This window comes from Trachurus trachurus (genome assembly GCF_905171665.1).
Source record: "Trachurus trachurus genome assembly, chromosome: 2".
NCBI lineage: Eukaryota > Metazoa > Chordata > Actinopteri > Carangiformes > Carangidae > Trachurus > Trachurus trachurus.
Window position 1 is genome coordinate 6,266,194 of NC_139914.1, and position 13,496 is coordinate 6,279,689.

A 13,496-nucleotide genomic window follows, 5' to 3' on the forward strand; every position below is an offset into this window, starting at 1 on the left:
TGATTTTTACCCAACAGCTGGGAAATGAATAAATCCGGCACAGTAATGTTAGTGGAAGCTGTTACCAAAGTCATTTTCTAGTACAATAAAAAATAAAAAATAAAAAGAATAAAAAAGAATAAAGTTTTCAATCTATCTAAGTTACAGAGTCATCCAAAAAAAAAAAAAAAGATTCAATGAATCAATGTTGGTTGTAACAGTTACTTTTGAATGATATGCTGATGCTAAAAAAACAAAGTAGAAGTAAGTAGTTTGTGGGCTGTACTTATCATGTTAAGTTAAGTTACATGATGCAGCAAAATGCTTATGCTCCCCTATTGGAAACAAATGACTACAACTACAAATGTCTCAATAGCAGTAAAGCGTCTAAATAAAACATTAACTATTAAGTGGCATGTGGGAGGGAGTGCTTCGCACAGACAGGAATTTCAGTGTAGCTCTGCTCTGTCCATGCACTTTGCAGCCAAGGGGAAAGTTCATAATTATACTGTACAGAAGCAGCCAAAATGAATGTTTTTTTTTACTTGGCTGCCTGAAGGACTACTTGGCCCATGTCTTTATTCATACTGTATAATCTGTTGTAAATCTTCAGAAAGTTGTTAAAGTATAGTTTATAATTCAGCAATTCTAATATACTTGCAGATGTTTTTGAGCGTGGGTATCAGAAACAGGTGGTAAAAGTGATAATACAATTGATGACTTTGTTGTTGTCCTAACCCTAGCGCTGATATTTCTGTGTTGTTAATGAAACATGCTGTCACACTCAGACCGCGTGCACGGCAGGGACGCTAACGAGCAAGGCCAGTTTGGTTTTGAAACTTTTCATGTGCCGTGGCTGTGGCTCTGCTTCCAGAGTGATCAACCTGATTGGATCTCTTCTCCATTTGTTCCTCCCAGCATTTTTGTCCTGTTCTAATTATTTGACTGAAGTGTTAATTATATTTTGTCATCATCTTGGTCATCATAACTGACTTTTTATTTAGTTTTATTTTTAGTTTTTGTCCATGAAAAAGGTTCATTGACGAATATTTTTCATCATAGTCTTCGTCAACAAAATGAACACTGCTTGTAACATAGTTTGAACTTTATACACTACTTTGAGTGGGTGGTACTCAGAAACAGTATCACCTGCACCAGTCTGATTTCATAGACTTCCCAATGAATGTTTGCCTACTTTGTTCATTTTTACCGCTCACAGCTGCTGACTGCTCTTCTTTAGCTTCGATTCACATTAAAGTCTTTCACTGGCAAATCATGAAGGCTTTTATTGTGAAGCGCTGTATTTGTCCCTGTGTTTATGGCCGACTGCCATTGTTCACTGTGCAATAGTTTTGTGCACAACAAGATATTGACATTTTCAGCTTTTTTTGTCAGCGGATCAATTTTAAATATTACACAGGGGGCAATGGTTAAAAAGAAAACAGACATAATGAGCAGGAGGCGGAGGACATGAACATTACATGGCCCTGTTGGATACAGTGGTAGTTGGCATGGTACAGCATGGTTGTCTCCAATTAAAGTAAAAAGACAAACAGTTTTTCAACTGATGCCTTGACATTTGCTAATTGTTTTCACATAATAACGACAAAATGAAACAATATCTTTATTTGTGGTCAGTTTTCAACGGTTGGAACCCACAGTTATAAAGCTGCCATATATTTTGTATTAGTTGACACCTGCTTACTTTATACATCTTACTATATCATACTGTAGTTGTCCTTCACATGGTTTCATTTTACAGTAGGTTTTACTGAGTAGCTGACACACCAGTAGTGTGGAGGCAGGACATAATGTGCACACTCACTGTGGCACCTCTGCACAGTTGGTAATGCTGCTGTTCTGGAGCAGCAGCCCAGTGAAAGCATCTGTCAGTGAGCCAGCTGTGCAAAGTTTCCCATGTCCTCATGCCATTTTCATCTTGCCATCAGCGTCTCTCCCCATCTCCACTCTGAGAGCAGGCCATAGTCAGTGGGACCGTATCCATGGAAACGTGCAATTATCCAAGACATCAACAATTCATGCTGAATAATTTTATCAGCGACCAAATGGGCACGATAGCGGCAGCGACCCCCCCCCCACTCGCGCTGTTCCATCTACCTCATTTAGTTGTGCTCATCAGCTTACGTGTTTCAGCGAAATGCATGTTTGTGGGAGTAAATATAGCATACAGGCAGCAAATTGCTGCACACGGGTTAGTGTCAGACACAGACGTATCAGTGAGTCTTCCCTCTAAACGCTCTTCCCCTTTGCAGCTCAGACTTGAGAACACAGTAATAAGGCTTGTGATTTAACTGTCTTCTTCCTCATGATCGACTCGGCAGCGACAATATTATTGACTGAATTACTCCCAGGATTTGCCAGCCTTCAGTCTTAAAAAGATAAGCCAAAAAAAGAGATGTAAATTAGGAATTAATAGGCACACATGCAGACCATCAACACACCCTGACAAGCCAGGGTGGGAGACAGCTGTGGCAGTCCTGTTGGCAGACTAGAGACAGTGATATGGTCAATATTCTTGATGCAAGTAAGGCACTGGGGAGCAGTTTTAATAGAGAAGAAGGGAGTGACCATTATTATTTAAAACTACAAAACTACTACTACTAAACTCAGAGCCTGTTAACAGCATTGAGAGCACAACAGTTTGATGCAATTTTGCTACTGTGGAGGTTTTCTAACTGGTTTGGGTAAAACCTCTGGGTGGCAGACCCAAAAGACAAGAGTTTTTTTCTTAAAACATAATATACAGCGGCGGGGGTGGGGAAATTCACTTTAATTGGGCGCACGTGGCACATGAAGCAACAAGTCTAGTGCTGAATGTCTAGCAGCTGATGATCAAACGCGGCAGGTAACACGGCAAATGCTGTGATAACACTTCTCTTTGGGGATGAGTGCTAACGTCAGTTAGGGCAAGTTCGTCTGGGGATATTGAGCTTATGCAACTATGTGCAAGACAAACTTTAATCTTTGAACTGCTTGCACATTTCAGTTAATTTGTCACCTGTCTTTACGTATGCCTTTTTTCGAGAACCGCCTTATTTACTCATGACGTCAGCCTCTTAAACCAGACTAAAGCTTGAATTAGCTGACCAACTCTCCTATTCTCCACCATCCAGCAGTTCTCCCTCTTCTGCTCACTGTCTTCCCACACGGCTCCCTCTCTCGTTGCTAATCCCTGTTTGAATTAAGACCAGGGGGACGCCTGTGGTCTCCTGACCTGTAGAAATCCATTAGCTTCAGTGTTAACGTGAGGCCACTGTCTTCTCATTACAGGCTAGATCCTCGTCGCGCTGACTGAGGAGCCCAGGCCCCGGCTACATGCTGACGGATAGAAAAGCTGGAACTGCACAGCCACTGTCTCAGCATCGCCTCAGGGAGAAGGTAGGGAGACAGGGAGGTGGGGGGAGTTGTCTCAGATTACATAAGTCAAAAGTCACACTATTAGGGTGTGTGTCTGTCAAGAACATACATCCTCAGCTGAGAGCTGCCTTGCTTAACAGACCACGTCTGAGTGTCTAGGGTGTGCTAGTGGTTATAGGGAGCACTGGAGTGTGTGGCTTTTAGCTATCCTCCTGAGGTAGAGCGTGCATCTCATGATTAGAGTTCCTCTATCCATTCATGCTTATTGAATAAGACACAGATGACTTGGAGAAGGTTAACGGGATACATACAGTATGACACTGTTAGAAAAAGCATAGAGGTGAATAATGAAAGATTTATCTGGATGGCAAACTCAGTGTGTTATAGTGATTTTAAATGATAGAGCAAGAGGCAGAACTCATTTCAGTCATCATGGATACCAGAAGGGAGCACACTGGTGCAGAGTGTAAGGCTCAGTGGGCCTCCAACTATAAACTAATCTACTCTAATGCAACTGCCCTGTGATAAATCCTAACTTCATGAAGGTTATCATATTGTTTAACAGAGGTGTTGAGTATGACTCAACTTTTTTTCTTGATTTGTTGACTCATGGAGTCTTTGCTCTTGTGAGGGCTTTGTTGCATGAGCAAGTTCGAAGACTTTCGCAGCTGAACAGCTGCACAAGTACAAGTGCACTTGTATGCACAATGGGACATTTTTTCTATACCCTTACTTTTTCATAATTCACAAAATATGTTAAATAATATATTAGAATCTACATGACGCTGTTTGTGCCTGCAGCAGACTTCAGACTTAAAGTTAACTTAATACAAGACTACACGTTTAGCAGCCATACCCTGAAACAGCATGAGCATTCCTCACTGATGTGCTCATCTAAATAACCTTGGCCAGTGTTATGAATAATTTCCTCCTTGAATTAACGATTATGTTTGTAAAGACAGAGGCAGGGATGAAGAGATTTGTTTGATCTGCTTTGAGCGCTGGAATGCATGTGTGAAAGTAAAATGGAAATTGGAAAATGGAAAGGGCAGCGCAGGAATAGACTTGATTTCTGTTACTGGGAACAGGGCTTCTGCAGCCACAACCTGCTGACCCCGCCTTTTTTATTATAGAAATATTCTTCTTCCTATGGAACACAAAACGACAAACATGAAATCAGCATTTATCTCCCAAGGCGTTACCAAAATAATCCATTAGCAAGAAACTAGAGTGGATGATCCAGCATTACACAACTAGCACAAGGAACAAATTCCATAACTGCATATTGTGTAGTGTGCAGCATGGGCACTGAAAAGTGTGTGTGTGTGTGTGTGTGTGAGAGAGATTCTGTCATTTTGTGCCAGTCATTGTAAAGAAATGAATTTCATTGTGGGCCTGAGTACCCATGATTTGCAGTACTTAAATACATTCTGAGTCTTGATCCGAGGAATGTTTCTATTCATTATCCTCTGCAGACATTACAGTAGTATCTATGGGAAGTCAGGGAAGAAAACACACCAGCACATTCTGCTAATTTGCTCAGTGTGGTGTTTTTTTCAGTGAAATGCAGAAAGAGGCTGACATAGAGAATGTTTTGCTTAGGTATACTATAGTGTTAAAGCTGTTTCTGTGGCTATTTTGAGAATGATTCATGTTAGGATTTTAAGCATTTCCAATGAATTATGTTTGTAGTGGGCAATGTGTAAACCTTCACCATTAGATCCTTATGAAGTACGTATTAATTATTCTGGTGTTTACAACAGCAGCCGTCTGTCTTCTTTTATTTATGTGGATGACCACAGAATGTGCAGCATCATTTGCCGGCCAAAGTCCTCATTTTCCCTGCTCCTGTTCTTTAGGGCTTTTCTTTTTCCTTTAGGATCACGGAGACATTCCATGCCATACAGCCTACACGGATTTTCAACATTATTGTGTCAGATCTACTTAAAGGCTTTCCGTGAGCCTGCAATAGGTTTTCTTTTTTCTCTTAACATTCAGATTTAAAGTCCTATCAAAGGGCTTCATGCTGGCCATGTTTAGCTGCACTAGTAAAGCGCTATTTGTCAAAGCTATTTGAGTTTTATTGTTAGCCAACTCCTCCTCTTCCTCCAGGTATCCCTTTTTCCATGTAAAGCCACACAAAGGCACACAAAGACTGTGTGAGAAATCTGTCAAGACAAAGTCTAATCTATAGATATACAGAACACGTGCATGCTTCAGTGTGAGGTTTGATTACTGCATGTGTTCAAAGTAACTCTTTCTTCTCCCGGTTGACACTTTTTTTAAAAGAAAGAAACAATCTATGATCTGTTCTTTTGTCATCCCTTACATCTATTCATGGCGAACTAATATTACACTAGAAATGACTCAGCAATAAAATGAATGCACCTCTATTTTCATCTCATCCAGACCAATACTGATGTGTGTCTCCTACTAAATATGCCTCTGCCTGAGCTTATTTACACCACAGGACAGCCTATCACACAATCCTTAATTGCCTCAAATTTATCAGCCGTTTCTTTTGCATCATAAGTGCTTCTGTTCCACATCATTTACACAACTTTCATTAAGGCACACTGCTTAAGCAGACTTGTGTGGCCGGATAAACACATGTAGGAACGTGTATGTTTACACATGTGCACACCATTGCTTGTAGAGATTTTCCTAATGGACAAAAAAATCCAACTTGCAGTCATGATCGCAGCCTCATTGCCCATGAATCACCTCCTGTGTCTCTTTTCTCTTCTCACAATGTGAGCGTACAGTATTTCACTATACCACAGACCATTTATCTGATCCCATCCCTGCCCTGTAATTGAAACTTTTATTGAGATGAAGGGGATAATAGTTGTAAATGTGCTAACTGGCGCCTCACACCCCGGACGTAATGTAAAACCATCCAAAGGCATAAAAAAGTCCAAAGTGTGAAATGCTGCCCACTCTTGTGTTATGTATCACACGGCACCATTAGGACACTCACGACTGGCTGACTGCACTGTATGGCTCACCCTGTGTCTCTGCTGCTGAGTGCAGTCGAGGACATGCCCCATTATTAACAAGCACCCCAGTACACAAGACAGCTTGCTCCCCTGTTATGACTCTCTAAAAGTCTGTCTTTGTTAGTTTTAAAAGGAAAATGGGTGCTAAGCACATCAGCCATGCCAATACAATCATGAGGCATGTGCTAAGACATTTGTGTGAGTACAAGCAGGAAGTATATGAGGAGTGTCTTGTGTGGAGGCAGCAGCTTGTTATTCCAGGGATACTCTGTGAAGGCTGCTAGGATTAGGCTTTTCACTTTTTCATGTGTCAAACAAAAAGAGAAATAAAATCCCCAATAGCGACAATACATGTCTACCTCTGATACCTCCCAAATACAAAATAAATAGTTTCATTTTTAAAACGGATTCAGTAATTTCTTCTCTCAGCTGGGCTCTGTAGTTTTTAATCAAACATTACTCAAACCAGAGTCTAAATTGTGTTTTTTTGTTGGACTATTTTCAGCTAGCGAGTGACACATTGGTTTCTACCGTATAGCAGCAGGGGTGTGTGTGTGGGATCTATCCAAATTACTGTTCCCATGTTTGTGGTAATGAAGGAACAGTGCTACGACGGTGCGGCTCATTGTGTTTTTAATAGTTTTGGACAACAATGCAGCTGCAAAGAGACAATATGAACATTTATTGCATTTTTGACAAAATGAGCAACGTTAGAAAAAGATGAATTCAAAATACTAAATACTGAAAGAAAAGTTCATCAGAAGAAATCTGGAGTTCTACACAATAAAAACCATATTATCAAATGAACGTACGCTGTATTTGGTCAGTAGGTGAATGGCATTTTAAAGTCATTTTACTCCATGAGGACAGTCTACTATTGGAAGTCATTCAGAGGTCATAGCAAGTTAAAAATATGCAAAACATTTTGATGGCCTGGGTCATCTAAAACATGAATATGCATCAAAAAGTGGTTTTATATATCCCAAAGCTGCAGTCGCAATCACAGGGCACAGGTTTCCAGTCTGATCTTTCACCCTGACCTGCTGGCCATGTCCACGCAAGGAGAGGTGAGCGTTTGCGCTCCGTACTTGATTTGCTCAGCGGAAACCCAACCTTAGACTATGCAGTGTTTGCAGAATCACCTCTTTATGAGCTCCAAAAACACCTCAAACATTTGATGGATGGCTCCCGTGAAACCTTGTGGCCTCCAAATAAGCTATAATGTAATTCCGCTTCCTGTGTGATTTCCCTCCGTGACCCTGTGCGAGGAGCAATCAGCAACTTTCAGCAAAACACAGTGCCAAGGTTCAAATATCCCGAAGGTGGGAAAAAAATATATACCGACTGGAACAACATGACCCTAAAATAGACCAAGGCTACCTTCCTGGAAAAATGCTACACATTGCAATAGAAAAGCTGCTTAAGGGTGTTTATGACAAGACAAAGGAGTGAAGTGACACAGTAGTAGTAACATGACGTTTTTGCTCTGATGCAAAGCCTTCATAATGCTTAGCTTGGCTTTAGTGTTGCCTTTAATGGCCTATCAGGATTTTTGCTGAACAATTAGAGACAGATTGAGGAACAAGTGCCTCATCAGGTCAGATCCATCTCCATTTAACAAACCCTCTGTTTTACCATATGTGTTGTATCTAATGGGTGAAACTGAACCACAGCGTAAGCTGTGGGAAGAAAACTCAGTGGCCTGCCAGCTCCAGATGATTGGCATGATTAGGTTTATCACAGGAATACCTGTTATCAACAAGACCATAATACTTTGATAGATCATTACTTTTACAGTGTATACACAGAGCATTAGGCTAAGGCTAAGTTAATAGAATAATTAAAAGATGTAAATCAGCATGGTTGGTTTAAAACCGTGGTTTCACAAGTTGTGAAATTGCCTTCGAATGTTTCACCAAACTGAGGCAAAACTTAGAAAGAATTTATTTACAACAGCTTGAATAAGCAATGGGAAGTGGAACATATAATTTTCAACTTTAATCACAGGGATGAGTCTGTCAAGGACAAATTACACAAAAGCATCATAAACACAAACAAAGTCGAGTTGCCTCTTCTCCTTCAACCCCTTGAACTGCTGCATCTCCGCGGCCAGATACATTTTCTTTTCTTTTATGCAAAAAACAAAAAAAGTTTGTTTTAATAATCTCAACAATTAATAATGAATGTGCTACTTTCCGAATAATGATAACTGGAAGGAAAACAATTATTTTAAAATATCCATTTACAGGCTGAATTGCATCTGACTTGCATCATCATCATCATCATCATCGTCATCATCAAAAAAAAAAAGATGATCAAAGGTCTATTTATTTATAATTATAGAAATCTGAAGGTATCATCTCTATTTTTGAAAACAAACAAAAAAAGCAGGTTGTGTGTAAATATGATTAAATGTAGCTGGTGCTGTGACTTGGGTGTGTTTCCTATCTATATTAAAGGCAGAGGAGTCGGAGCCTGTGAAGTCTAACCACACAGACAATTGCATTGTGTGTGTCATGGTGACACCACACTGAGTGGAGATCTGAGAAAATCATCTCCAACCTTTGAAGTAACTCTTTTCTCCACTTGTGAAGTCTTGCCGCCTCAAAGTTCAGCTCGTGGAGGGGGAACAGGCACTGCCACAGAGGAAGAAAGGGGGGCTACAGCCTTCAGGGTCAGGCCATGCATAATGGATTGAGCTACAGCCTAACTTATTGTCAGGCTCCAGGAGTGTATGTACATGCAAATGAATGTGTGTTTGAACCTATGCGTGCATGTGCAATGTGAGAAGCAGGACCTACACATCATTAACACAAAATTAGCTAATTATAATTGCGTGTCAGTTTCCTTTAGGTCAACTCTGTGTTTGAGTGAAGAATATAAAAAAAGAACCCCTCCCCTTTGTCCTGTAACCCTTCAATCCTCAAATTTGCCAGCCATAATTATTAGAACATGGCTGTACTATTTGCAATCGTCAGATACAATTAACTAGCACGGCCTGATAGCAGTGTCTCGGCATCATAAGTCGTCAGAGGAGAGACAATGAGTGAAATCCTCTCTGGCCCCACATGAACTCTGGCTGATAATGATGTGCAGCATGTAAAGAAATGCAGCTCTCTCATAATCTGTGTCTACACAGATACGTTTAAAATTTGGCTGAGTTCAGGTAAGAGTGAGATACTGAGAGAAGTCCAACGGGAGGGTGGTAGGGGGGTGAGATGATGATGATGTTAAAGAGAGTACATTGAGTGACTGAGCAATTTTGTGCTTTGAACATTTTGTTTTTCTTTTTCACCTCGTGAGTGAAGAACCCTCCGGAAACCAGAGACAGAGGAGGACTGACAGACGAGAATAAGAGGAAAAGAGTGAGACATCAAGTAGGAAGAAGAAGGCGGTTCTCCGTCTGACTATTGATATGCGACACAGATAGCGGATTTTGTCCGTGGCTTGACAGCGATGCCAGGTCTGGACTTTTGGGCCTCTTAAGTCCAGTTCACTCCTGGGTCAAAGCCGAACAACAGCCGTCTCCTCTTATGATTTGTTTCGCCCCGACACTCATATTGAATGCAGACAAGAACTCTTTGTCACAGCAAAACAGCGGATCAAAGAGCTGCGTGCCAGAATCCATGGCTAGATAATAGTGAATGTAATCAAAATTCACAAAAAGAAACATATTGCTTGGCAACACTAATGTCTCCCTGAAGGTTTCTGAATAACTGTGGAAATGCCCTTGTAGAGCCGCATAGCTGGGTGATTTTAAATCTTCTGTCCGTCACTTCTGAAGGAGTAGGAAAAAAGTTCAGGCCCTGGTAATAACACATGTTTACCTATATTCATTTCCATATATATTAGGTAAACAAAGTAATATGCAATAAATGATCAATTGAAAGTACATTATGATTATATAAACATAAATCAGTTTTAGCTCCATGAAACGGGATTACATAAAAATGTTTCCCCTCCTCGACACCAAAGAATAGTTAGAAACATGAGAAGTTATTTGTCAGGCAGAGAGGGATCATAAAAATGTGCATAATGAATTTCAAATTAATATGTGCAACTTATATTGCCTGACTAATGCCTGGGTTTCACCATCAGCAGTTTTAACAATATATATTTTACTAATATGATGATGGAACAGCCAATGATCACATTTACTCCTTGTTTCAGATGCACTTTTGAAATATCTTTATATATATTTATGGGGTTCGAACCCGCCGGCCGGCTGGGGCCCTTCTGTGTGGAGTTTGCATGTTCTCCCCGTGCATGCGTGGGTTCTCTCCGGGTACTCCGGCTTCCTCCCACAGTCCAAAGACATGCAGGTTAGGATAATTGGTGACTCTAAATTGCCCATAGGTGTGAATGAGAGTGTGAATGGTTGTCTGTCTATATATGTTAGCCCTGCGATAGACTGGCGACCTGTCCAGGATGTACCCCGCCTCTCGCCCAAAGTCAGCTGAGATAGGCTCCAGCTCACCCGTGACCCTAGTGCAGGATAAGCGGTATAGAAAATGAATGAATTAATGAATATTTATATAGTAAAGTGTGAATGTGCTTGTAACTATAGTGCACTCTTAAACTGATACTGGATTTTGAAGTGGTGAAAAAGACAGATAATGACTGAATGTTCATCTTAGTTGATGTTTTAGATGTGAGCGACGTACATGAGGCCACACTACTTATTGTTGATACTGTTCTGATGTTTTACGGCGGTCACCAGACAGCATGTGGTGCATCACCCTGACCATCTGTGGATTTGCATCTCATGCAAGCAAGAAGAAGAAGAAGCGTGCAGTCTGGTGTTAACTCAGACTGGACTAGGTGTAACAAGGTGTATTCAGTCACATCTGGATTTTATGTGGCCATGAAATGGGCCCTATGTGTCCATGTTGGCATGCAGTACTTCTGTCTGCTTGCAACGCACATGAATCCAGTCTCATGGGGTTTAAATTCTGCACAACATCATATTAAACAAGGCAAGCATGGCAGGCATGCTCGTTATCATTCTCATTCCCAACATCACAGGGGACCTGAACTACTCATCTCCACACTGAACTCAGGCCTTAGCAGAATAATACCGAGTGTCAATATTGGAAATGCTGGTAAATTATGCCGCTTTCCCGTCTTGTGGCTACAGACCTGTACTCCTGATCAACACCTCATTAAGCACACTCAGGTCTGCTTAAAGTCCAATTTGGAGCAGATTTCCCAAGACAGACAGATCCCATGAACATGAGTGAGGTCAATACACACACACACACACACACACACACACATGCTCACAGTATGAATAACAGCAGTGCTTGCACAGGTCCACCTCCTTAGAGGGCCCCGAAGGGAAAATGACTCTTTTTATGAGTTTTAAGGTGATTACATTCTTTCATTTGCACTAGCCATGGAAATTGTGCTTCTCTGTTTGCACTTGTGTGATGGCCAGTGTGAAGCAAATTGGTTTTGAGGCAGATCACATCAGGGGCATGACAATACATTCAAATCCAACACGCTCTGTGTAGAAGAAGGCAGATGCCTTACCACTGGTGAAATTTGATCTGAGAAAGGAATAATTTTCTGCATCTCTGGCCCAATGGAGGCATCAGTTCATAACCATGACAACCATGGGAAATACAATTATTGTCTTACTCATTTGAAGCAAAGTTTACAAGTTACAGTACAGTAAGGGGTAGTATCACATTTACACATTTATCACTTTTCCAGTTTGTCATAAAACAGTATTCATGTGTCCATACAGTAGTTGGTTGGGCTGACAGGTAGGATGATAGACTGTGGTATGGCTCTACAGCCGTCATGTTTACCTTACCAGTGATGATATAGATTGATATAGAGTACCATTTTCAGAATTATCGTAAAGGTCAGAGTTACCGTGTCCCATCATAATATAATATTGTCGTCCATCCTTAAGACAAAGAAGGAAGAGCAGCTACAGTGGAAAGTGCAGGTTTAATGTTCTCCCTGCTATTTGTCAATTTATGCACTGTGATGATTTGCACAACCATAACCACTGACAATAGAAGATATGCAAATTACTCCCAGCAATCGGCAGGTTTTGTTATCCCTTCTTTATATTCCTCTGAAGGAGATTTTTCTGGTGCCTCGCTGAGAATTTACTCAGCTTTTTAAAAAAAGGGGGGGAAATAAAGGAAAAGGGGGTAGAAGGCTTAAATGTACTTTGCTAACTTTTATTCTTTAGTGAAAGTTAGAAGAATTTCATGTAAGCGTTCACCACTGTGAAATACATGAATAACAATACCGGCAAGCCTTGTATGTCGCCTCTATTTTCAGTAATGAAATGTGAAAATGAAAAATACAATGATCATAAGAAATCTCAACCCCCCCTCCATGCATTTAGCGGTGTGCACGTGCAGTATTAGTTCTTTGCTTTCTGAACCATATGTTCACAAATGTAATGAGCAGTGTCACTGTTCCTACAAGTGCAAGGCAGTTAATATCATATCGTAACACCTGTTCTCATCAAGAGACTGAGAGAACCACAGAATGTAAAATAGGTTTCACTACGGCCAAACAGCTTTGCTCCGGAATCCATTCTTTTTTTAAAGTATATTTTTAGGCTTTTTATGCCTTTTATTAGATAATACAGTTGAGAGAGACAGGAAATGAGGAGGCAGAGAGAAGGGGAATGCTGCGCAACTCGGCTCCATACTTTCCCTGAATCCATACTTTGAGGTGTATGGTTTGTATTCATAAGGAGATTTAAAGAGTAAATTTTAAGATTTATTTCTCATGTCAGACCCTAATATTGACAGTAGTACTAGTATCCCTGTGGCCTGAATAAATGCTTGTAAGTTTAGGACACAGAATTGACCATGACCAAGGAACCAAAGCAGGAGATGAGTTCAAAGAAAAAGTTTTGGTGAAAGAAAAGGTCCATCACTTACTTGAATGTTAAAGAGGTCTGAAATGTTTTTAAAAAGTCAGTTTTCAAACATGATCATCGTGATTACAAAAAAGAAGAAGAAAAAAAAAACAGCTGAAGGGCATTCGGACAGATAACAGGCGCACCAGTGGACCCTCTCTGTTCACACGCCTGCTCCTGGCAAAACTTCATCATGGCAATTGCCTCCTATTTACTTTGATCTACCTCGACTGTGACAACTGGGGATT